A 10,891-nucleotide genomic window follows, 5' to 3' on the forward strand; every position below is an offset into this window, starting at 1 on the left:
AAGGCTGTTTCAATAATGTGGCTATTATAAATAAAAATACTACAATAAACATAGGGGTATATGTATCCCTTTGAATTAATGTTTTTGTATTTTTTGGGTACACAACTAGGAGGACAATTACTATATCATAAGGTAGTTTCATTTTTACCCTTTTGAGAAAGTTCCATACTGTTTTCTACAGTGGCTGCACCAGTTTGCTCTCTCACCAACAATGCAAAACCATCCCTGTTTCTCCACATCCTCTTTGACACTTGTTTTCACATTTTAAAAAATTGACCACATCGGGCACCTGGATGGGTCAGTTGGTTAAGCATCTGACATTTGATTTTGGTTCAGGTCATGATCTCATGGTTCATGAGACTGAGCCCCACATTGGGCTCTGCACTAATAGTGTAGAGCCTTCCTGGGATTCTCTCTCTACCTCTCTCTCTGCATCTCTCCCTCTCTCAAAATAAGTAAATAAACTTTAAAAAAATTACATTTATACTCTTTGACAAATGTATATATATAGAGAGAGTTGAGTTGATTTTAAGACACAGTAGTCCATAAATCACTGTCTTAGCAGCTACAGGAAGACGATGTCATCTTCTAAGTAGAAATAAAATAAAGACACTTGTGATTTTTATAGCACAAATACCTGACTTCATGGCTCATTTACCACAGATCCAATTATTTTTTCTATAATTAAACATTTGTATAAATGTGTCCTTTAATTAATTTTACTTCCCAATGTTAATATTAGATTTCTAAAGGAAAATATTAGGAGTTTTAGAAATCTTTATTTATAGTAATTCATATTTTTAATATCATGAAGTAAACAGATTTTTGTTTTCTTCTCATATTATTAACATATACTCCTTCATTTCAAAATTACAAATGTTTACCATCATTGATAAATATACTTAGGAAAATTATATTAAATTACAAAATATTAACTGCTAACTTAATCACATTAGCTTAAGACCACCTCTTCGTAAAATTTGCAATATGTCTTTCTAGATCCTTTTTTACTGTCAGAGTCAATGTTGTTTTAAATGATGTTGATTTCTAAACTACTCTCTGCTCAGGATCTGAACTACCTTCATTAAGTTTCTCAGAAAAATAATGATATTTTTCTTAAGTATAAAATTAACTTACATGCTTTAAAACAAAATCTGGAAAGGGGAAAATAATACGTACCTAAAATAAAAGCCTCAAATCACCCATTTGAATCTGTTTCATTACAAAAAATCTTATGAGTGATATCATCCATATAGAATTACATTTTTTACATCATTACATAATTTGATCACAATTTCCCCCATGAACATTAATAATAAAATATTTTCAAGCTCGTATTTCACTAAAAATATAGGCAGAATAATGCTTTAATTTTGAATTACAAAACCATGTTTTCAAATTCAGGATTATCCTCCTATTTATGCTTGATAGATATTGACAAATTTCCATTAAATTAAAGTTTTTTTTTTACCAGAAAGACATATTAGTGCCTGTTTACTTTCAATTTTGTAAGCTTTTTAATCTCTCATCATTGGACAGGTTAAAAAAAAAGAAATTTAAATTGAAAATCAATAAAAGGAAATCAACAGAGTAAATTAATGAAACCAGAATCTGGTTCTTGGAAAAGATAAATAAAATCAGTAAACTTCTAGCTGAGCTAACTAAAAAAAAAAAAAAAAAAAAAAAAAAAAAAAAAAGACACAAACTACTAATACCAGACTTGAAAAAGGAGTCATCATTAAAGATCCAAAAAAAAAAAAAGAATAATAAGGAATACTATGAATAAGTTTATGCTCAAAAATTGGATAATCTAGGTGAAGTGACTAAATCATTCAAAGACAACCTACCAAAACTCACACAAGAAGAAGACAATTTTAATAGGCCTACATTTATTTTTTTAAATCAATCAATAATAATCTTCCAAAGCAGAAAGTGCCAGGCCCAGATGATTCACTGTTAAACTTTACAAACATTTAAGGCATAATTTTTACCAATTTTACCTCAATGTTCTATGAGGACAACAATAACCTAATACCAAAACCAAAGATATTACAAGAAAAGACAGCTACAGAGCAACACCTCTTATGAACATAGATGAAAAATCTTCACCAAAACTTTAGCAAACCAAACCTAAAAATGCAAAATAGTAATTATACATTACAAACAAGCAGTATATGCCCTAGGTATGCAGGTCTGGTTCAACATTGAAAAATGAATTGGGTGCTCAGTCAGTTAGCATCCAACTTCAGCTAAGGCCATGATCTCACAGCTCATGGGTTCCAGACCCACGTTGTGCTCTGTGCTAACAGCTCAGAGCCTGGAGACTGCTTTGGATTCTGTGTCTCCATCTTTTTTTGTACCTCCCCTGCTCATGCTCTGTCTTTCTCTCTTAAAAATAAACATTAAAAGAAAGTAATTAATGTCATCCATTCCATTAACAGACTAAAAAAGAAAAATCACATGATTCTATCAACAGATTCAAAAAAAGCATTAAAAAAATACCAACACTCACTCATGATATAAATTCCCAGTAAACTAGGAAAATTCATTTTGTCACACTGAAAAAGCTTAATTACAAAAAATAAATAAATAATCTACAACTAATATCATAATGCTGAGAAACTAGAAGCTTTCCCACTATAATCAGCAGAAGGTAAGGACATTCTCACTGATATCCATACTGGATGGTCCCTCTTTTCAAATAATACTGGAAATCCCTCTTTTTTTTAAATTTCTTGTTTGTTTTTAAAGTTTATTTTTGAGAGAGAGAGTGTGAGTGGGCGAGGGGTAGAGAGAGAGGGAGACACAGAATCCAAAGCAGGCTCCAGGCCCCAAGCTGTCAGCACAGAGACCTATGTGGGGCCCGAACCCACAAACTGTGAAATCATGACCTGAGCTGAAGTTGGACGCTTTACCAACTGAGCCTCCCAGGCACCCCTGGTAATCCCTCTTAATGCAATAAGACAAAGACAATAAAAGATATAAAAACAGGAAAGGAAGATGTAAAACTGTCTATACAGCCTATACAACATATACAGCCTATACAGCCTATACAGCATATAGGCTTTATGCTATAGACAACTAGTGATTTCCTTACTTTGCTTCTGCCTTTTTTCTATAAAGATCTCACCCCAATTTCCTCTTGCTAGAGTGCTCCTAACATCTCTAGCATAGCACTGCCCTACATGAAATTGTAAAGATTAGAGGGTTTAATATATTCTGAAGGAGGAATGGGAATCTCCATTTCAAGACAATTCTATAGAAAAAATAGCAACCAGCCAAGTGAAAAAGGAAAGGCTATTTATATAGGGTTTACTATATAGCAAAAGAGTCATCCGCCATCATATGCATGTTGATAGAGACTCAAAGACAGGCAGAGGAGTAGATAAGCGTCACAGAGGAAGAAAGGAAAGGCTTCAAGTATGTCCTGTTGGAAGGCCACTAGCATGTGGAAGCTGGAGATGTGCTAACTAGAAGCAGGGAATCCTATATGATTGTTTAGGGATGCATATTTGTTTTACTCTGGTCAATCCTTCCTTGGAAGTGGGGACAAATTTAGGGAAGCTATCAGTTACGAATAAGTCCTGACAATTTTGATCCAACTGTTACAGAAGTTATTGCTTGGCGTTCTGGATTGTCACTAAAGATAGTAATCTGACTTCCTGCAAGTCTAATGGATAGCAGACTGGCTTACTAGGTTCTTTATTACAGATAAAAGGGCTGGTTTTCTTGGCAGGTTACTGCAGGCTGTGTGTCAAAGTCCTGCTTTTAAATATGATCTGGCCATTGCCTGTGTGTATATTCAGTCCTCAATTCAATTACATGTGATGTCCTAAGTAAAGTGTACCTGATTGCACCAAAGCAGCCGTAAGACCCATCTTGCTTATGATGCTGAAATATAGTAAAGACAATTTTTGGGGTTATAAACTTTTCCTTATTTTCATAATATTAAACTAACATCATATTACTAGTTTTTAGTATATGCTGATCAATCTGGGAATACAAATAGCACAAACATACCCACAGACAAACATATATACTAAAAGATAAAATGGAGGAAAAAGAGTTTACCCTCTAATATAGAGCTTATAAAGAAAGGCTAGGTTCAAAAAAATGTCATAACAGGTTTTTTTAAAGTTTTTATTTAAATTCCAGTTGGTTAACATACATGGTAATATAGTTTAAGGTGTACAATGTAGTGACTCACTTGCATACAACACCCACTGCTCATCACAAGTGCCCTCCTTAATCATCATCACCTATTTAACCCATCCTCCCATCCACTTCCCCTCTGGTAACCACCAGTTTGTTCTCTATAGTAATGAGTCTGTTTCTTGGTTTGCCTCCTTCTCTCTCTTTTTTTCTCCCTTTGCTTGTTTATTAAATTCCACATATGAGTGAAATAATATGGAATTTGTCTTTCTCTGAATTACTTATTTTACTTAGCATAATACTCTCTAGCTCCATGTATGTCATTGCAAATGGCAGGATTTCATTCTTCCTTATGGCTGAGTAATATTCCATTATATATATACCACATCTTTGCCCATTCATCAGTCAATGGACACTTGGGCTATTTCCATAAACATCAGGATACATATCATTCTTTTAATTATTATTTTTGTATTCTTTGGGTAAATACCTAGTAGTGAAATCGCTGGGTCATAGGATAGTTCTATTTTTAACATTTTGAGGAATCTCCATACTGTTTTCCAGTGTGGCTGTACCAGTTTTCATTCCTACCAACAGTGCAAGAGGGTTCCCCTTCCTCCACATCTTCGCCAGCACCTGTTATTTCTTGCATTGTTCGGTTTTAGCCATTCTGATAGGTGTGAGGTGATATCTCATTGTAGTTTTGATTAGTATTTCCCTGATGATGAATGATGTTGAGCATCTTTTCATATGTCTGTTGACTATCCATATGTCATATGACCATCTAAATGTCTGTTCATATCTTCTGCCCATTTTTAACTAGATTATTTGGTTTTTTTTGAGTGTTCAGTTTCATAACTTCTTTATATATTTTCAATACTAGCACTTTATCAAGTATGTCATTTGCAAATATCTTCTCCCATGCCATAAGTTTTCTTTTAGTTTTGTTTATTGTTTCCTTTGCTGTGCAGAAGCTTTTTATTTTGATGAAGTCCCAATAGTTTATTTTTGCTTTTATTTCCTTTTGGTCAGGAGACATATCTAGAAGGAAGTTGCTATGGCCAATGTCAAAGAGGTTACTGCCTGTGTTATCTTCTAGAATTTTTACAGTTCAAGTCTCACATTTAGTCCCTCAATCCATTTTGAATTTTTCTTCGTGCCTGGTGTAAGAAGGTGGTCCAGTTTCATTCTTTGGCATGTTGCTGTCCCGTCTTCCCAACACCATTTTTTGAAAAGACTGCCTTTTTCCCAATGGATATTTTTTCCTGCTTTGCTAAATATTAATTGATCATATAGTTGTGGGTTAATTTCTGGATTTTCTATTCTGTTCCATTGATCTGTGTCTATTTTTGTGCCAGTACCATATTGTCTTGAACATACAGCTTTGAAATGTATCTTGCAGTCCTGAAATGTGATGTTTACAGCTTTGCTTTTCTTCTTCAAGGTTGCCTGGGCTATTCAGAGTCTTTTCTGGTACAATACAAATTTTAGGATTGCTTTTTCTAGCTCTATGAAAAATTCTTGTGGTAGTTGATAGGGATTGAATTAAATGTATAGATTGTTTTGGGTAGTATAGACATTTAAACAATATTTGTTCATCCAAGCCATGAGCGTGGAATATTTATTCATTTCATTGTGTCATCTTCCATTTCTTTCATCAGTGTTTCATAGTTTTCAGAGTACAGGTCTTTCACCTCTTTGGTTAGGGTTTTTCCTAGGTATCTTAATGGGTTTTGGTGCAACTGTAAATGTGACTGATTCTTTAATTTCTCTTTCCACTGCTTCATTAATATATAGAAATTCAACAGATTTCTATACGTTGATTCTGTATTCTTCACTGAATTAGTTTGTCAATTCTAGCAGTTTTTTGGTGGAGTCGTTCAAGTTTTCTATATAGAGCATCATGTCACCTGCAAATAGTGAAAGTTTTATTTCTTCCTCCCACATTTGGATGACTTCTATTTCTTTTTGTTGTCTGATTGCTGTATATAGGAGAGTGTTTTGAATGGGGAGCAAAGCCAATTCTTTTAGGTATAATTTCAGTATTTCACAAGTACTACAACTAAAGACATAAGATTTGTTGATTATGTTATAAAATTGGGGTAAAAGCTATCACGTGATCCCTGAAAAATACCTCCTCGGAATGTTAATAAAAATATGAACTAATTTTCACTCTTAAAATGGAATAATGTGGCTATCCATCTAAATTAACAAAATAAAATGCTATATTTAATATTACATAAGTACTCTGACTGCAGTAAGTCAGAGACAACAAGGAGACTCAATAATACATCCAAAGATGAATTTGGAAGTACATGAATTTGGAAGTCCTAAGTTTGATCCATGACATTACAATTTATTAAATTGATGAATCTGCATCCATTATTTAATCTGAAATCTTCATTTTTAAAAGTTGTAGAATGATAATGACTGGTGTATACTCAATGTATTGTTCTTAAAAAGAATCAAATGAGATCATGCACATTTAGGTAATTAAGTATGATCTACATTAAGGAATCTAGATGTGTTATCTAATGTAGGGTTTTAATAACTCTATTTAGCAGAAAGATGGGTTTATCCAAAGCCAAAGACTGAGATTGACAAAATTACAGAAAATTTATTTAAATATAAACCTGGATATTTAAATCATATTTCACTAAAAAAATACGTTGTTGCTTATTTTTTTGAGAATTTTTATATAATGCTTTTTCTTGGGGGACATTTGGTTAATATTAAATTCACACTAGGCTCCTCGTAATCTACTTAGTGCTCCTTGCAACTGTTTCAGTGTTATTTTTCCATAAATACACAAAACATGCAGTTACATCAGTTCTTAATATTTAATTTTCCTATTAATATTAGTCTGATATTCTAAAAAGTACTTTCATCTGATAAAGTGTTGGATAACTGTAATTTTGTATCTAATCTTAAAGTATACTTATGAGAAGCCTCATTACTTTTTAGTGCATTTGTTCTGCACTTTTCCTTAAACCTCATTTATGAGATTTATTGCCATCTGTATTAACTTATTAATAAATAATACAAATTAAATACTTGAATTATTAATTACTTGATATCAATCTCTTGGATTATCACTATTCTTCCTGGAGGGGGGACTGTGCAATGAATTAATTGCATTGGTGCTGCACTATCATTATTTATAATTTATTTTGTTGGAAGCTGCTGTTCATTCTCATATTCAACATTTACACATAAAACTACTAATGAAAATACTTTTCTTCAAGGCTAGATGTTATGGGTATTTTGGTTAAATGACAATGTTCTAAAAACTAGATTTGTTTTGACTGGCAACAGTTTAAAATTAAGTGAGGTAAAAATAAGAATAACAGGAAGATATACCCATGGCACTAGAAATGATTTTTCTCTCTGAAGGTATGTGTTATCCAGGAGGCTGGGCTTGAAAATGTATAAAAGGGAAGATTATTATGCATTTATTTGCAATCATGAAACTTTGTTTAATTTAATTTAGTATATAGCTCCAAATATCAAAAAATTATAACTCCAACTATCAAAATAGTAATACTATTTTGTAGTTATATATAGTATAATAATTTATTTTGATATTAAAAATATAATTAATAAACTAATATTTTGGTAAATTACATAAGACATCTGTATGAAAAATTTGGATATATAAAACATACAAATGTGGCCTTATCTTATTAAAAATGACAAAGGAAAATTTTTTCAAAATAAGAGTTTCCAGGGGTGCCTGGTTGGCTCAGTCAGTTAAGCATTCAACCCTCGATTAGGGATCAGGTCGTGATCTCATGGTTCATGGGATCAAGCCCCGCATCAGGCGCTGCACTGACAGTGTGGAGCCTGCTTAGGATTCTCTCTCTCTCTCTCTCTCTCTCTCTCTTTCCCTCTCATGCTCTCTCTCTCAAAATAAATAAACAAAAAAAAGTAAGAGTTTCTGTTTTAATTGCATCCCAGAGGATGTCCATTAAATTTTTGAGTTTCCATTTTATTGGTGGGAAATAATATATAATCTAACTTACAGTGTTGCTATTAGTATCAAATAAGGCAATATTTTTGGAAATTCCTTTGTAAAATATAACACTTACTACAAACATAAGATTATTACCATTTATTAATATTGCTATTATAAAATGCATTAGGTTAATTTTGTGTTAATAAAATGTAAAGGAAAATCATAAACACACAAAAAATTGACTGAAAGCCTAGACATCTATGTGTTCAAGTAATCTGGATTAATGAGTGCAATATTTTTGCAACTGTAAGAATCAAACATTTGTATTATGGAAGGATGAGGAGATGCTCTACACAGATCTCTTTCCAAGTATTTGCTGCCTAGCTTCGGGAAAAGTGTTCAGCAGACAGCCTCCAACTGTTAGCTCTTTCAGGGACTTCATTAGCAGTAGAGACTCCTCTTTCCCAAGGGCATGCCCCTTCTGGATCTGGGGTATGGGTGTCATCGTATGACCAAGTTGGGATTGTAAATACTGAGCAATTTGTTTCATAGCTTCCCACTGAAATAGCCAATTTTGTCAGACCTGCATTTCAGTTCAAGTTTTTCCTCTTCCCCGAACTATCTGCCTCTCCCTTTGACAGGTGATGTTCACTACTAAGTAACTTGAACCTGGAAATCTACCTTAACATTTATGTTCAGAGAATTGCCACTTTTCATCAGGTGATAAGATCTTTGAGTTTAATAATTCAGGGGCAGGCTGCCCATTGAAGGCCCCATTACTAGTGATAAATGGAACACCTACTGCCCATGGCACACTGTGGTGAAAGGGTAATGATGGAAGGGAATCCACGAGTCAGTGTGAGGTAGTTACACCCCATGAAGGCAAGTGTGTTATTCCCTAGCCATGGATCTAGTGTGGAAAATTTCAGTCTCTTACACCTGGCCTGAAGCCATTTTAGGATATGCCCCCCAAAATGGACTCCCCAGGTTCTTGTTTAACCTTCTGAGTTTGCCGATATAGCCTGTTCCTTTATATTCACAGCTCATACTCCCTTGTGTTGGATGAAAATTCGGAAGCTTTTTCTTCACAAGAGAACATGTGCTGCTCTTGGAAACAGCCCCTAACTCCCCTACTAGACCACTAAGCCTTCTCTCAAGTTGAACTGCAGTAAACTCAAGCTGGTGATGCACTGGCCTGATAAGGGACGGAAAGGCCTTATCCAAAAACACATATAAGATCTAGCCAGCATGCACTGGAAGAAGCTGGGACAGTAGCCATGGGACTCGATTCTAAAGATTTTTAACAAGAAGATTGATAGATGACATTGGGTAAAGAAAAATGTGTTGACCTGAAACCATTTTCCCAAGTTACAGCATTTAACACCTTGATGAGCCACAAAGAAAGCTTTTGAAATTAAAAGCATCACAGCCCAAACTTAGTGAAGGTGAAATGTCTAAATTGCCACAGAAATGATGAAAGATTAGACTATATGACAGAGAAATATGCACTTACTTAAATGGATACAGTATGTCTAACTAGAAGTTCCATCTGAGATTATGTCCCACTGGAAGATTTAGAGAATACTCTATATACCAAAGGGTCTAAGAGGTTGGGAGGGGCACCAGGATCATTAAAAAGTTACTGGGGGCTCTTCTCCACAGGTTAATGTTGATAATAGGAGAGACAATAACAGAATGGTCTGTTTTGCTAGCAAGTACATGTTAGAGCCACAAAAGAAGAGAGGCTAAAAGATGGCACATAACTGACAAGAATAGGGATCTCAGGTTTCATAATGACTACCATGATTATATGTGGATGTGTTACTTAATAATAAAATAGTTACAACCATCAGAGTATAACTAAAACAGATTTAAGTAAAACGACAATTTATTGGTCAACGTAACTAAAAAATCCAAGGGAAGAACAACTTTGTGTTGGGAAAACCAGGAAACAGATGCTCCCTTGTGGCAATGATTATGACCAGCTCCAAGAATGCCTCCCATTCTCCCATGTCACAGGAAATGAAACAAATTCCCAGCCTGCTCCAACAATCTATTAGTGCTGAGTCTCATTTGCTGATAGTTCTTGCTTCAGGCTCATATCCATGCATGAATACTTGCTATGGCCAGTGTGACGGAAGGCACAGGTAAATCATGAAATTATTTACATTAGGTTGTTTTAATGTTGGATGATACATGTCAAAATCATTCAAAAGAAACAATTATATTTACATTGACATGATTGTTAATTTTGAATGTTTCATCATTTCATATATAATTTAAAAATGGCTCTATTGCCAACACACATTTTGGCAAAAAAATTCACATTTCAGTATCTTATTTTGTAAACAACTTCATTTCATTCTGATCATTTTGGCATTGTTGTTTAAGGAGAACATCTTTTATGTAATGAAATTGTGGTCCTTGTAATTACAACCAAGACATTATATTAAGTGAGGAGAAATAAAATAGAAATCCAAGGTTTCATCTTACTTTTCTCAATTTTTTTGGTTGCGTTTAGGATGCTAGAACAAAAGTTATTAAACTATTTCATCATTATAACTTTTATGAGAAAAATATATATTTAATTATCCAATATGTTCAAAACAAGTTAGTATAAATATAACAATAATTAGAATAGTGGTACTCCTGGAATTCTGCTTCCCAAATTTGTCATATTTATATAACATACTGGGAGAAAACTAAGCATATGCTGTGTTCTCATAAACAAAGCAATTCTGGAGGAAATTGCCACTTTAGGGAAGAACACAAGTACTCACAGGT

The sequence above is a fragment of the Panthera onca genome, chromosome A1 (genome assembly GCF_046562875.1).
Source record: "Panthera onca isolate mPanOnc1 chromosome A1, mPanOnc1 haplotype 2, whole genome shotgun sequence".
In the NCBI taxonomy this organism is placed as follows: domain Eukaryota; kingdom Metazoa; phylum Chordata; class Mammalia; order Carnivora; family Felidae; genus Panthera; species Panthera onca.